The sequence below is a fragment of the Furipterus horrens genome, unplaced genomic scaffold, assembly GCF_987537825.1.
Source record: "Furipterus horrens unplaced genomic scaffold, mFurHor1.1.pri manual_scaffold_3, whole genome shotgun sequence".
NCBI classification, from domain to species: Eukaryota; Metazoa; Chordata; class Mammalia; order Chiroptera; family Furipteridae; genus Furipterus; species Furipterus horrens.
The window spans coordinates 181931305-181943738 of NW_028327173.1; the positions used below are offsets into that span (position 1 = coordinate 181931305).

General features: G+C 37.5%; 1 protein-coding gene across 1 annotated transcript in view; it reads left to right on the top strand.

The window, feature by feature from the left end:
• The window catches only part of RHOJ (ras homolog family member J), a 78155-nt gene that overhangs the window by 20444 nt on the left and 45277 nt on the right, over positions 1–12434 (top strand). The window lies entirely within an intron of this gene.

Genomic DNA, 12434 nt, shown 5'->3' on the forward strand with positions numbered 1-12434 from the left:
TAAGACATTTCTATTTCCTTCACTAGACTATAATCCCTTGGGAAGAGGGATCATATCCTATTGTTTATCTTTGCATCCGCACCCCCAATATACTGCTTGACACATTGTAGGTGCTTACAGATTCTTTGGACAAATGAAAAAAGAGAACTAAAGAGATTATCTGAATACTGTCAGCACTGTTTACAAACCATCTTTTTACTTCACAATAAAATACATGCAATAAAAGAGGTATGTTTTATTGGTATTAGTAACAGTAATGCCAGCTTTATGGTTGTTCGCATCTAAAGTTGTTGGATATGTAATGCACATACATACACACACTTTCATATTTAAACATGAAAGAGTTTGGAACAAATGAAATAAACCATTAAAATAAGATGATATTTCTCACTATTTTTCCTTAAAAAATATATGTAAACTTGGACATGCGGAAAGAAAAATGAAGTTCCCTGTCCCCACAGATCTTCATCTACTGTACAATTAACTATTCGCTGTAACCACAGTTTCTCTTGCAGGCTTAAAACTGGCATTCCTGGCCACTTGCTAAACATATCCACTGAATAAGGATGTGCTGGTAAAGAAATCAGTTCCCTTTCTTTTGATTGTAGAATATTTAAAAACCAGAAAACCTGGAAACATTGTGATTTCAAAGTACTATTATGTTTCTGGCCAAATTTATCCTTTCTTATCTAAATCTCCCAGGGTTTCTATATTGCAAAAGCACTCACCACTTTGGTTAACCATCTCTTTACTAGTATACTAAACTAAGTTCTTAGACTGCTTCTTTTGTGATAAGGCATATCAAAACTATTACTAGTTCCAGAATGTGATACTTTCCACAAGAAAACTGGCCTGGACTCTTAAAAAAAAAAAAAGCCGTATCATAGGTAGGAAAACCATAGAGACCACTCTAGATTAAATGCCATGTTTAATTTTATTAGGTCCTGATTTTTCTTAAAAGTAAGAACATTTTGATATAAATTACTTTACATCTATGAGGAAATTAATGTTAATCTTCTTGGATATAATAGCAGTGTTGTGATTATTTGGAGAACATCCTTATTTTTAGGAGATGCTGCTAAAGTACATAAGGGCACAATGTCACTATGTCTGCATTGCATTTTCAAATAGTTCAGGGGAAAACAACTGTGTGCATAGAGAGAGAGGGATAAAGTCTATGTGACTTAATGTTAACATTGTTGAATCTAGCTGGGGGATAGAGAGTGTTCATTTTTTCAACTTTTTACTATGTTTCAAATTTTTCAAAACAAAAACATTGGGATAAAATCCTCTTAAAAGGAAATTTAGGGTTTTTTTTTTTAATGATAATTGTTCCCTGTGCTACAACAACCACTTTTTCAAATTGAGATGATCATTTGGCACCGGTCGTAAGTAAGTGTATTGCTGAAACTGACACTACAGAGGTGGCTTGTTTCTGACTATTATAGCTGAGCCTGTGTTTAAATTGGAAGATTAAATTCTCTAATCCTACTCTAGAACCTACCAAAAGACTTGAGCTTAGAATATTTTCACACAGAAAGGAATTATCAAAATGCAAATTTATTGCTTTCTTTAAAAATACCCTTTTTTTGTTTAGTGTCCCAAGAGAAAAGTGTACATATCAGACACATAAAATTTCCCTTCATGAATACCTTTCCTCACTATTGCAATGTTTTTAAAGCTAAACACAGCACTCACGAAGAGTTTAAATCATTTCTACATTTTTCTACGTACGTCAAATCTCCCTTCTGCACCCTTTTGCTTTACTGTGACTCAGAAACCCTGTTAAGTGACCAGCAAGCTCCAAGAGAAACTGAGGGTTCTACTAGGGAATGCAAGTTTCACGAATCACGTGACATAGTACCTTTGCTTCTAACAAAGCCTTGTCAACAAAACTTGCTATGTGAACCAGCTGCAGTGGCAGATGACTCCGCTGAATGTCTTTTGGGTTAGTCTTTCCCAAGGCCACATGTGGCATGGAATGTTTCTAGTGGCCAAAAAGCAGTGAAAGGTCCAGAACTCTCTCTTTGTAGAAAGAAGTTTGAAACACACACACACACACACACACACACACACACACACACAGTGGGAAACTTTGTGTCAATGAACATTGAGTAGACAAAAGACGGTGTATCATGAGATGTAGTTTGCCTATAGAAATAAGAGAATATATGAGCAAGAGAAAAAAAACAAAATTTCTCTATTGTTAAGAAAGAGCTTGGCGCTAGCAGGAAACAAAATGACATAATCTCAAAAGTATGATCTGACAAAACATTAACCAACTCAGTTTATCTCATGAGAAAAAACTTTAAAACTTAAAAAGAATAATTTCCTTTAGTTTCCAAAGTACTCTACACAACACTTGAAACAGTATGAATGTCAGAGCAATACGAGTTCCTGGAAAAAACTTAATTGTAAACATAAAACATATCTGCTCTTGAGAGTCATTATTATTTCTCAAATTCTCCTCATTTCCCTTTTTGGCCAACAGCAAGAGAGTGGTGTGTTACATGGCATTCAATTAGTGATTAATTAGTCAAAAACTCCAATTACACACTTGTTAGGTTTCAACTTAATCCAGTTCCAAAGAGTAATGTCTTGTTCGGCTTTCCAAGTGTGTCCAAATATGGTAGAAACAAGAGATATAACTGAGGAAGGCTGATGAAAGTATAGGTATACATTTTGTGAATCATATTTTATTATGAACTACTGCATTTGCAGGTCAGGCTGAATTAATTGATGTGTGTTATTGGACCATCTCTCTCACACCTGGGCTTATTAGCACACAGCCCAGTGAGATCCAGAAATTTTTCACATGCTTCTCATTTTTTAGCAAGTACAACTTAGGTATGAAAGGAATTTTCCTTGCCATGGAAGCATGGCTCTTTGCCCATCCTGCTCTGTCCTGCTGGTTCAATAGCTGCCAAGCATTGGCAAGCTGCAGGCTATGTTCAACACATTTTAGATTCATTCTAATGGGTCCACCTTTTGGCCTTGGTTTCCACCAGCAGGAGATCATGCCTTAACAAATCTTTCACATAGGGAAAAAATTTTTTCTTGATAACTCAGAAGTAAGACAAGAAAAGGGGGAAAAATTGCAGAGTTCAGGTATATTTGGAAAGCTGACGTCAAGTCCAGCTTAGAAGTGTTATTAAAGGTAAAACCAATATTTTGCCTGTTTATCTACCAGTTTCTTTGTTTTCCTCAGGCATAGGAAAAACATAGTTCAGACCACTTTTAGGAAGCTACATGATGCAAAATGAGCTTTTCAAAATCAGGGCCTGGGGAAGTCTTGAGCTGTGTGTGCTTTGTCCTGCTTAGAATGATAATGCAATCCTCCTGGAGCTTATGGAACACTGCTCCTGCTTCAGGAACTGTGATGAGGATGTTCACACATACCAGCAGCTTTTCATGGTGATGCTGGGAGGTAATTGTGATTTCTCCATTTCTGGAGATGAGCACAATACAACACAATGAGGAAATGTGTCCATGGTCACGTCACGCATGAGCAAGCAGCAGAGTTGACGTTCCATCCCATGCTCAAACCACATTTCCTGTCACATGCTAGGCTGGGTGCTGGGGGGAACTGGCAGCCCAAACTCAGCCCATGGTCTTTGTACATCCTTACACACTGCTGACCACAACTTATTTGAAAGAAGAGCAAATTGAGGAGTTCATCTAACAAATCTTCCCCATGTTACGAAAGACACTTTGCAGGAGCCTCACAGAATTTCTGTGGTTCCCATGCCATTCTAAGAGCATTAGAAGTCAGCAGTCCAAATACTCATACTGACTAGAACCGCTACTTTAGTTGTCAGAACCCAACTTGACTGACCTGCCACACCTGTCAAGGGCTTGCCTCCATTTCAGAGGTTAAGAGTCTGGTCGGGGTGCCTTGGCTATAATTTTGTGCTGGTCACTGCTGTCCACTTGCAGGACAGAGATGCATGAGAGCAGACCTCTCAATATGAGTAAAGGAAGAGAATGAAAAGATCCTTTACCAATCTGTGATATTTTCTGGAAATAAGAGAAGCAGAAATGGGAGAGCATCAGGCAAGCTGGCTCTATGCTGAAAGACCAGATGTGAAATTCTGAAGAACTCAAATAGAAACCTTTGTGGCTATCTGAATGCTACTTTTTTCAGTCCTCAGAGGTAATGGCTCTGGCTTGCCTTTCCTTTATAAAGTGTCACAGAATTTTATATTTTATTCTGTATGATAAGTGCTCTGGAAGTATGGTGGAATCATAAAATGAATAATTTATAGTATTGAAAATAGGGCCGTTGAAAAACCCTAAAGGAGTTGGGTTTGGTTAATAGGAAAAAACGAAGGCTGGGAGTTACTCATGGCTAAACTAAACCATAACGTGTTTTAATATTAAGAGTATGTGAATATACTTTCTTTCTAGAACAGTCTAAGTGTGGTCGTGTTTAAAAGCAAGTAAAGAATCGACCCTTTTCTAAAGTATGTACTTATTATTTTCATCAAAGCCATTAAGTACTTTTGGGCATGAAATATTATTATGTTAGTTGCTATGTGGAGCAATTTGGACTGAAATCTTCCCCATTCCTTTAGGAATTATAGCTTAATTCCTGCAAAGCCTGCTACAGCAACAATATAACAAATAAGTATTTGCTGCTTGATTGATCTCAGAAAGAAAAAAATGATATGGCTGGAGATGTGGAAGACTGCAGGCAGCAGAAGAGAAGTAGTGCAAAAATACAAAGATACTAGAATATTTATATTGAACACATGGCAGACACAGTGAGGGAGGGAGGGAGCAGATGATCAATACCCAGCAACAGTAGTCAAGAAAAAACAATCAAGCCCACAGACTGTAGTACGACTTCAGAATCTTGTTATTAAGTCTCACCGAGGATACTTCATAAATACCTACTACATTTACAGAATGAGTAAAAAATAATGAAATCAAGTTAAATCAGGATTTTCCCCATGAATTTAGAGTTGTCATTTAATGTAACTAAAACATTTAACACAGGATATTTGTATTCATTTTTCCACTTGTGGTAATGGTTCCATGAGAAGGAAACTGTATTTTGGTAAGAACATATTCAACAGTAGACTGAGTATCTAAAACTTTTGCTTTCCAATTCAACCCATGGCAAGTCCTCTCTCAACATTTCACCCGCTTTCTTCCCAGAGTGCTCATAAAAAATAAAGACTAATCTACAGTATATAAATTCCAGGTATCGAGGATCTTGCACAGAGAAGTTGCTTTGAAGTTATCAGTTCTAGAGGGGCTCACAAAATGCTACTCAGGGACAGTCCAGCACACCAGGAGGCCGCGCCGTATGTGCATTTGTTCCATGGTCATCGGACATCTACATTATTTTTTTATATGGATTTTAAACAGCACATCAAAAATGCAATGCCATCCTAATAGTATTGATCCTCTATCCTCTAAGCTTCTGGGAAAGGACCAAAACTCATTAGCATCCTCCCACATCTTTGATAACAGTCATAAACACTCGAGAGAAAGAGAGAACAGATTTCTAATCTCATCAACAACTTGCTGGCTTTATTTTTATATTTTAAACAGATACTTGTTCCCCCTATCTCTGGGCACACATTCAGAAGAATGACCTGTCAGCATTTTGGTCACTTCAAAGGGAGGGTTTAGGATTTATTGATATAAAGAAAAGCAAGTACAAGCAAAAGACATTCACATTAACTACCTTTATATGCTTTCTGTAGCTTTGTCAGTGACAGGGACATCGATACCCAGTTAACTTTACAGAGCTGTAAGTTATATTGTTAAGAGCTTAAGAAGACAGAAGTACAGGCTGGCACTCAGGGCCAACTGGGGAGTCAGCCTGAGGTCTGCAAGGGGCTGAGCCCCTGTGGGCACTGGTTGACCCAGTAGCTAAATGTCAAGCTAATTTATATTCAGGCCAGGAGATTCCATGGTATCAAGATAAATGAATAAATGCTGAAAGGATACTATTTTTAAAGACCACGTTACCTTCAAGTGAACTAAAGGGTCATGGTAGAATCACTAGTAGCTTTCAAATTTTTCCACCAAATGTACTCTTTTGGTGGAAATGACTAACAAAGTAAATCCTTTAATGGTAACGCCACAGTTGAGATGAGCAACTTGGAAATGGTGGGGGTAGGAGAGGAATGCAGGGGAGCATACCCAGCAATGGCAAGTAAAAGATTTCTCTGAAGTTCCATGTTTTATCTCTACTATCCTTATGAAAGTGGCATTCTGTCACAGAATATAGCCTTCTTTGCTTTGATGTGAAAACAAAGTGTTACTTGGGTATTTTATTGGGAGGTGATGCTGTTCAAGAAGCCAGGTCCCGACAGAAAGGCACACATTAGCAATCACCATAAGTTTCTCTGCCATAGTTCTCTTTAAATAAGTCATTCCCCGCTCCCATTTTGTGAGAAAAATCCATAAGCTCTTATCCAAAGTAAATACAACTGTCCACAGAGCCACGCAAGCAGTTATGTTATAGTTATACAAGACACGTAACTCAGAGATGCAAAATGAAATGCCACAATTATTTGCTACATACATCACATTATATAAATGAAAAACTCTGACAAATAATTCAAAAATAAGGGTTCCTTTTCTATTGAGTTTTCCAGTTCAGATCAATAAAGGGTATATGCTGTATGGTCCACATCACCAAACACAAAGAACCCAATGGACTCCAAGGGTGTGAGAATGTATATTGTGAACACAGAAATCTTCAAAATGATAGGGTGGTCAAATGGTGAACTATAGTGTGTGTACCTCTTCCTAATTTTTTTTTAATTTAAACTAAAGTGAATTGAAAACAAACATCCAATGAAAATGTGATAAAATATAACTTCAGTTTCTCCCCACTCCCAGTCTGAACAAGCCCTAATAAAAGCCAAGGAAAAAAAGCATTTCTTCCTTGTATGTCTCCGGTAACCCAGATGGTATCATTAACTGGTCTCTCAATTGGAATGATCCACCCATGAGAACCAAGGCTAGCTCTTCCTACTCCTCTGCTCTTTGGAATGACAATGCTGACACGGAACTTAGTATTTCTGATGCACCAGCAGAAGATTTGGTCCAATGGCTTGCATCATATTTTGTCTAATGGCAAGGATACCCTGAAAAGTATTGACATGAAACAATGCCCCAGCAACTGAGGAAGGCTGAACTCACGACTCCTTAAAACATGATGTGGGAAACACAGCAATAGCAGTAACTACTCTGGGGTGGTGCTCTTTTTTGAATTATGCTGTGAGAGCCACAGACTCTTCTAAGACAATAGCAATCATTTATATAGCTCCATAAAAAGTGCTATCTCTAATGTGATGCTAAAAGGGTAGCATCATAACATGCATGTTTAATAGACAAATTCCTATAAATGACTAACATCAGTTGATTAACAGCACCTATTCTTACTGAGAACACATACAACATTCATTTGCAAAACAGATGATTCTACTGTATTACCTTCTCATTCTCAGTCTCATCATCTCTAACATGGGGATGGCAGAGCTCTGTCCTCATGGCTTTGGGGGGAAGAATACGTGAGATACAACACACTCAGAAAAAAGTGCTTTGCTATGAGTATATTACAAGAAGGCAATCAATTTGAGCTATTATTGCTATTACTTTTGTCATTAGCGAAAGTTAGAAATGTGATCAAACCAAGGTAATGTTTGGTTAAAAACGCACAGCTTTGGAACTTACTAATGGCTACCATTTTTGAACATCTGTCAAATTTCAATCAGGAGTTATATTAGCAAAAAAAAAAAAGAGTTATGTTAGCGATACATATACATATTATCTCCAATCCTTTCTATAGTAACACAAAGATATTCAGGTTCCAGTTTCAAAAACAAGGAAACAGACTCAAATGCATTAATTAATTTTACTAAGGTCATAAAACTACATAAAAATTAATTTTCAACAAATAAAGGAGCTTTCAGGCATGCAAAGCCTTAGCTTTGATGTCATTACACTTGTCTGGTTGAGTCTACTGACACATGGGTATTTGTGCATACACAAAAGCAGCACAGCTTACTGAAAATAGCATGAGCCTTGGGGTCAGACAGACAGGAACTGAAATACAAAGTCCAGCACTCACTAGCTGTGTGACCCTCTTTGCATACCAGTGTCTTTAACTACAAAAAAGACTCATGCAGACTTTGTGAGTCATCCTGTGACTCTCTTCACATTGACTGTGGAAGCTGCAGAACCAAATGTACGTCTACCTTTCATGAGTCTTGAAATAGGAAATTAGATGGTGCATTTTGTATAATATCTTCTTGGCCCTCACTTAATTTTTTCTTTATTAATTTTATTCTCACCCTGACTTCTTCACTTGAAAAAAATCTTATATTTGTTTTAGCAAACCCCTTTAGAGTCTTTCTGGAAAAGTATAATATTGAACACATAAAGAACAAAATTGAATAATTTGTCAATTGTTGATCAATAATTGATCCAGCACAACACAATATCAAGTCACTGAATAACTAAACACAAAACATTCCCTCATCACCTCAATCAATCTATGGAACTATGAAACCTACAGTGTTTCCATCTAGTTCTAAAGAACTCTGTATGCATTAAGGTACTGAAGCAACTTGAACTTTCAGTGCAGTTGTTCATCAGCATTACTTTGCCTTTCCTTTGAGTCATCACAGTATTAACTCAATAATGGAAAAAAGTTTAAGATGGCTTTGCTTCATTGAAAAGAAAGGCAAAAGTCTCAATTGGCTACAACGTATGTTATTTAGAAAAAAAAAATTTTTTTTTAACTGTCCAAACCTGATCTAAGTGTAGACCAGTGTATAAATCCGGGTCTATAATCTCTTCATGGATCTCTTCATGCTTACAAACTGAAAGGTCTGGAAAACATAAAACCCATAACCACCCATGGCAGGGACATCGAAGAAAATATCCAGATATCCACAGTCACACACAGACCATCAGAGACATCAAAAGAAGAAAGTGGTTAGAGTCTAGCCTTTGAATTCATACAGACCTAGATTCAAATCCTGGTTTTATCACCAATTAATTCTGTAGCTTATGCCACTATTAGATGATATTTAACTATTTCATAAACTCAAAGGAGACCCCATAGTTAGTGCAAAGATTCCCCATGTTTCAAAGACCCAGCTTAGGAGCATCTTACACTTCATTTCCCCTCCGTTCCCCCAGCTCAGGACCAAGGGGACTGGGCTGGACTACAGGGAAGGGCCCAACCCCGTGTCTGTTTGCTATCACCTTCCCAAGTACCCTCTTTCCCCTCCTGCCTTATCCTCAAGTTCTTACTTCTCACCACTCACCTCTAACCCCACCTTTCACCTTGGACTTCAAAATATTTCTCTTTTAGCATCTCCTCTTCCATTTCACATGTAAGCTAAAAACAAAAATCAAAAGAAAAAAAAAAAAACACAACAATTTTAAAAATAAAAAGCCTTCAGTGTTTAGGAAAATTGGGCTTAATAATCAAGAATCTGGTATGTTTCCAGAATTTTCTTCAAAATCTCTACAAAAACCACACAGTTGGTAAAGCCTGGGCTTTGAAATTAGACCGACCAACATTTCACTTCCAGCTCAGGTTCTTACTACTAGTGTATAACTAGTAGTAAAACTGGGGAAACTGTTTAACCTGACACTTTTTCCTTCACTGTTAAAGTGAGAAATTAAAGAAATAATTCAGGTAAAGCACTTTAGCACAGTGGCAAATATGCAGGAATATTAGCTGGTATTAATCCTGTTATTGTCCTCCTATTTCTTGCACCTAGTTTTTTTTCTTTTTCCACAAATAAGATCCAAGGTGCATTGTTAACAATTTTTTTCTGTAACAGTATGTAGAGTAAGAAGGCAGAAGAGGGTAAAGGAGGAATAAATGGAGATGGAAGGAGATTTGACTTGGGGTGGTGAACACAAAATACAATACAGATGATGTATTATAGAATTGTATACCTGAAACCTATATAATTTATTAGTCAATGTCACCCCAATAAATTCAATTAAAAATAAAACTCCCTGCTGTTTTTTATATACACTCATAAAAAATCAGCTTTATTATGTGCTGTTGTGGACTAGCGTAAAAACTTCAACATTGAGGGATGAGGGGAATATACTCCAAGTTGCAAATGCAGCTTGACAATTTCAGATCACAGTCTGTTTACAGGTTTACAAGAGAAGGCTTAGAGTCAGCCCTTAGTAGAAATAGGCTGATTAATTCCCTTTAACTATTAACTGGGTTTCTACCAAGTTCTATGCCACAGCTCTAGCAAGAATTAGAAGGGGATGCAGAACAAGGCTGGAATCAGAAATTATTAGAGATAATCAGGGAGGCTCCCAACAGACATATGGCTCTTGGCCCTTATTGTTAGATGAAGTGAGGAATGGAGTAGCCAGATAGAAGACTGTGTTGAAATAATGCACCAAGTTTCTCTCAGTGTAGATCCCCAGGACTACACTGTCTCCTCAGACCCTCAACAAGCTCTTTAAGCAGTGGACTTACAGGGGTACGTTCTATAGCTAGTACATAGTTCTAAAGCAGCATCTCCAGTGGCAGTTACCTGCTCACCAAATGTATCTGAATTTCCAAAGCATGCAATTTGAAATCAAAACTTTTATCTTTTGCAGACTCCCTCCTTTTTATCATTCTGTTTTTTATTGTAAGTCTTCTATTACCCTTTAGTCCCCTGTATGCACCAGCAATCACCACACAGGTGTCCATATCTATGAGTCCTTTTTCCTTTTTGCTCAATCCCTTCACCCCTCCATCCTACTCCCCAGTTAGCTATCATCCTGCTCTCCATCTATAGTTCATCTCTATCTTGCTCGTTAGTTCAGTTTGTTCATTAGATTCCACATGAGCAAAATCATATAGTACCTGTCTTTTCTTCTTCCCTCTTTCCTTCATGCCTATTGGCAAATACAAGCTATCTTTTTTCCCCATTTATAAGAGTAAATTGTCTCTTTCTCATATTTGAATATGTCCTTGGGTAAATATCATCAGAGAGGTCACTGGTAGATTTTTCTTTTGCCATTTTCTCATCCACGTGTTACGTGTGAAATGAGACAGATTTATTATATAAAGTTATCTTTGTAGCCCCCCCCAATAAACTATCATATAACAAATTATGATGTAGGTCATTGATTAAGTATGGTTATCTTTAGATTACTGTACTAAAACATGTGAACATATTTTACTTCATGATATGATTCTACAAATTCAAATATGGGCAAAATGTTGATAATTTAAGTCAAGGAAAAGGTGATTAAATGAAGTGAACCATCTGTAAAGCTAAGGAAATAATCAAATACTTCAGTTTGGGAAGTCATTGACTTACATGCCTTAAATCTGAGTCAGATTTCCCTCGAGACTAGTGTTATGGAAAAAGGATTTGCTCATTCCCATCCATTCCATGGCCAGACTTAATATTTATTACTGCTGTTTTCCATGTTAGCTCCCTTTGTCATCATAAGATAATCAGAAGGAAATTCCATATTTTGCTATTTTAAGTAGATTTCAGAGTCAGAAAAATAGTAAGAGTCTGGCCTCTTAGATAATGGTCTTCTACAATTACATAAACTCAATACTGATTTTTACTTCCTTTTTTCTCTTTTCTCTGTTTACCACTCACTTGCTCAACAAACATTTGTTGTCATGCTGGAGCCACAGTCCCTACATCACTGCATGTTACAAGGGCAGTCCTAGCTTTGGATGCAGCTTTATACATGAGTCACACACCATCTTTCAGCCCTTAATTCTCAGGACTAGCTCCATTCTCAGAGAGATTTCTTTTCACAGTTCCAAAATAGTTACCAGCAGCTCCTGGAGCTACTTCTGTACCTACCCAGTCACTTTCAGCCAGAAATAAGGTCCATTCTTCAATAGCTCAAATATAGGACATGGAATTGAGTCTTGTTGGTCCCAATTGGTCTGACTATGGGCTATGTGCCAAGTCCCCACCAATTAATATGATCAGGGATATATGTGATAGGCCTACAGTAATCACAGCTCACTGTTACAGCCAATCAGAGCCCACTGTATAATGCTGAAAAGCTCAGGGCACTTTTAGGAAACAGGGTAAGACATGAAATTGATGCTGGAAGGAACGAGATACATACTCTACACTCCTTGTCCTTAAAGAATCAGTAGCCTCTGAAGAACAGGCAGGATGATGGGAACCCAGTACATGCATGAATCATTTCTGATACATGAAGGCTAACAAGTGTGTAGCCCTAGGAATCTTCCCATAGCAACAGGATGCAGGCCGATTGTTCTGTTAACTGAGCAGCCACCATATGCTCAAAACTGATGGCCTCTGGTGGTGATTCAGACATGAAACCTTTCATGTCCAATTAGCCCATACTTTGATTCATGCAGTGCTTAAGAATTCACCTTTATACAGTTAAAGGTTTCAGATAAACTTGACAAAAAATGCTGAAATATAGTG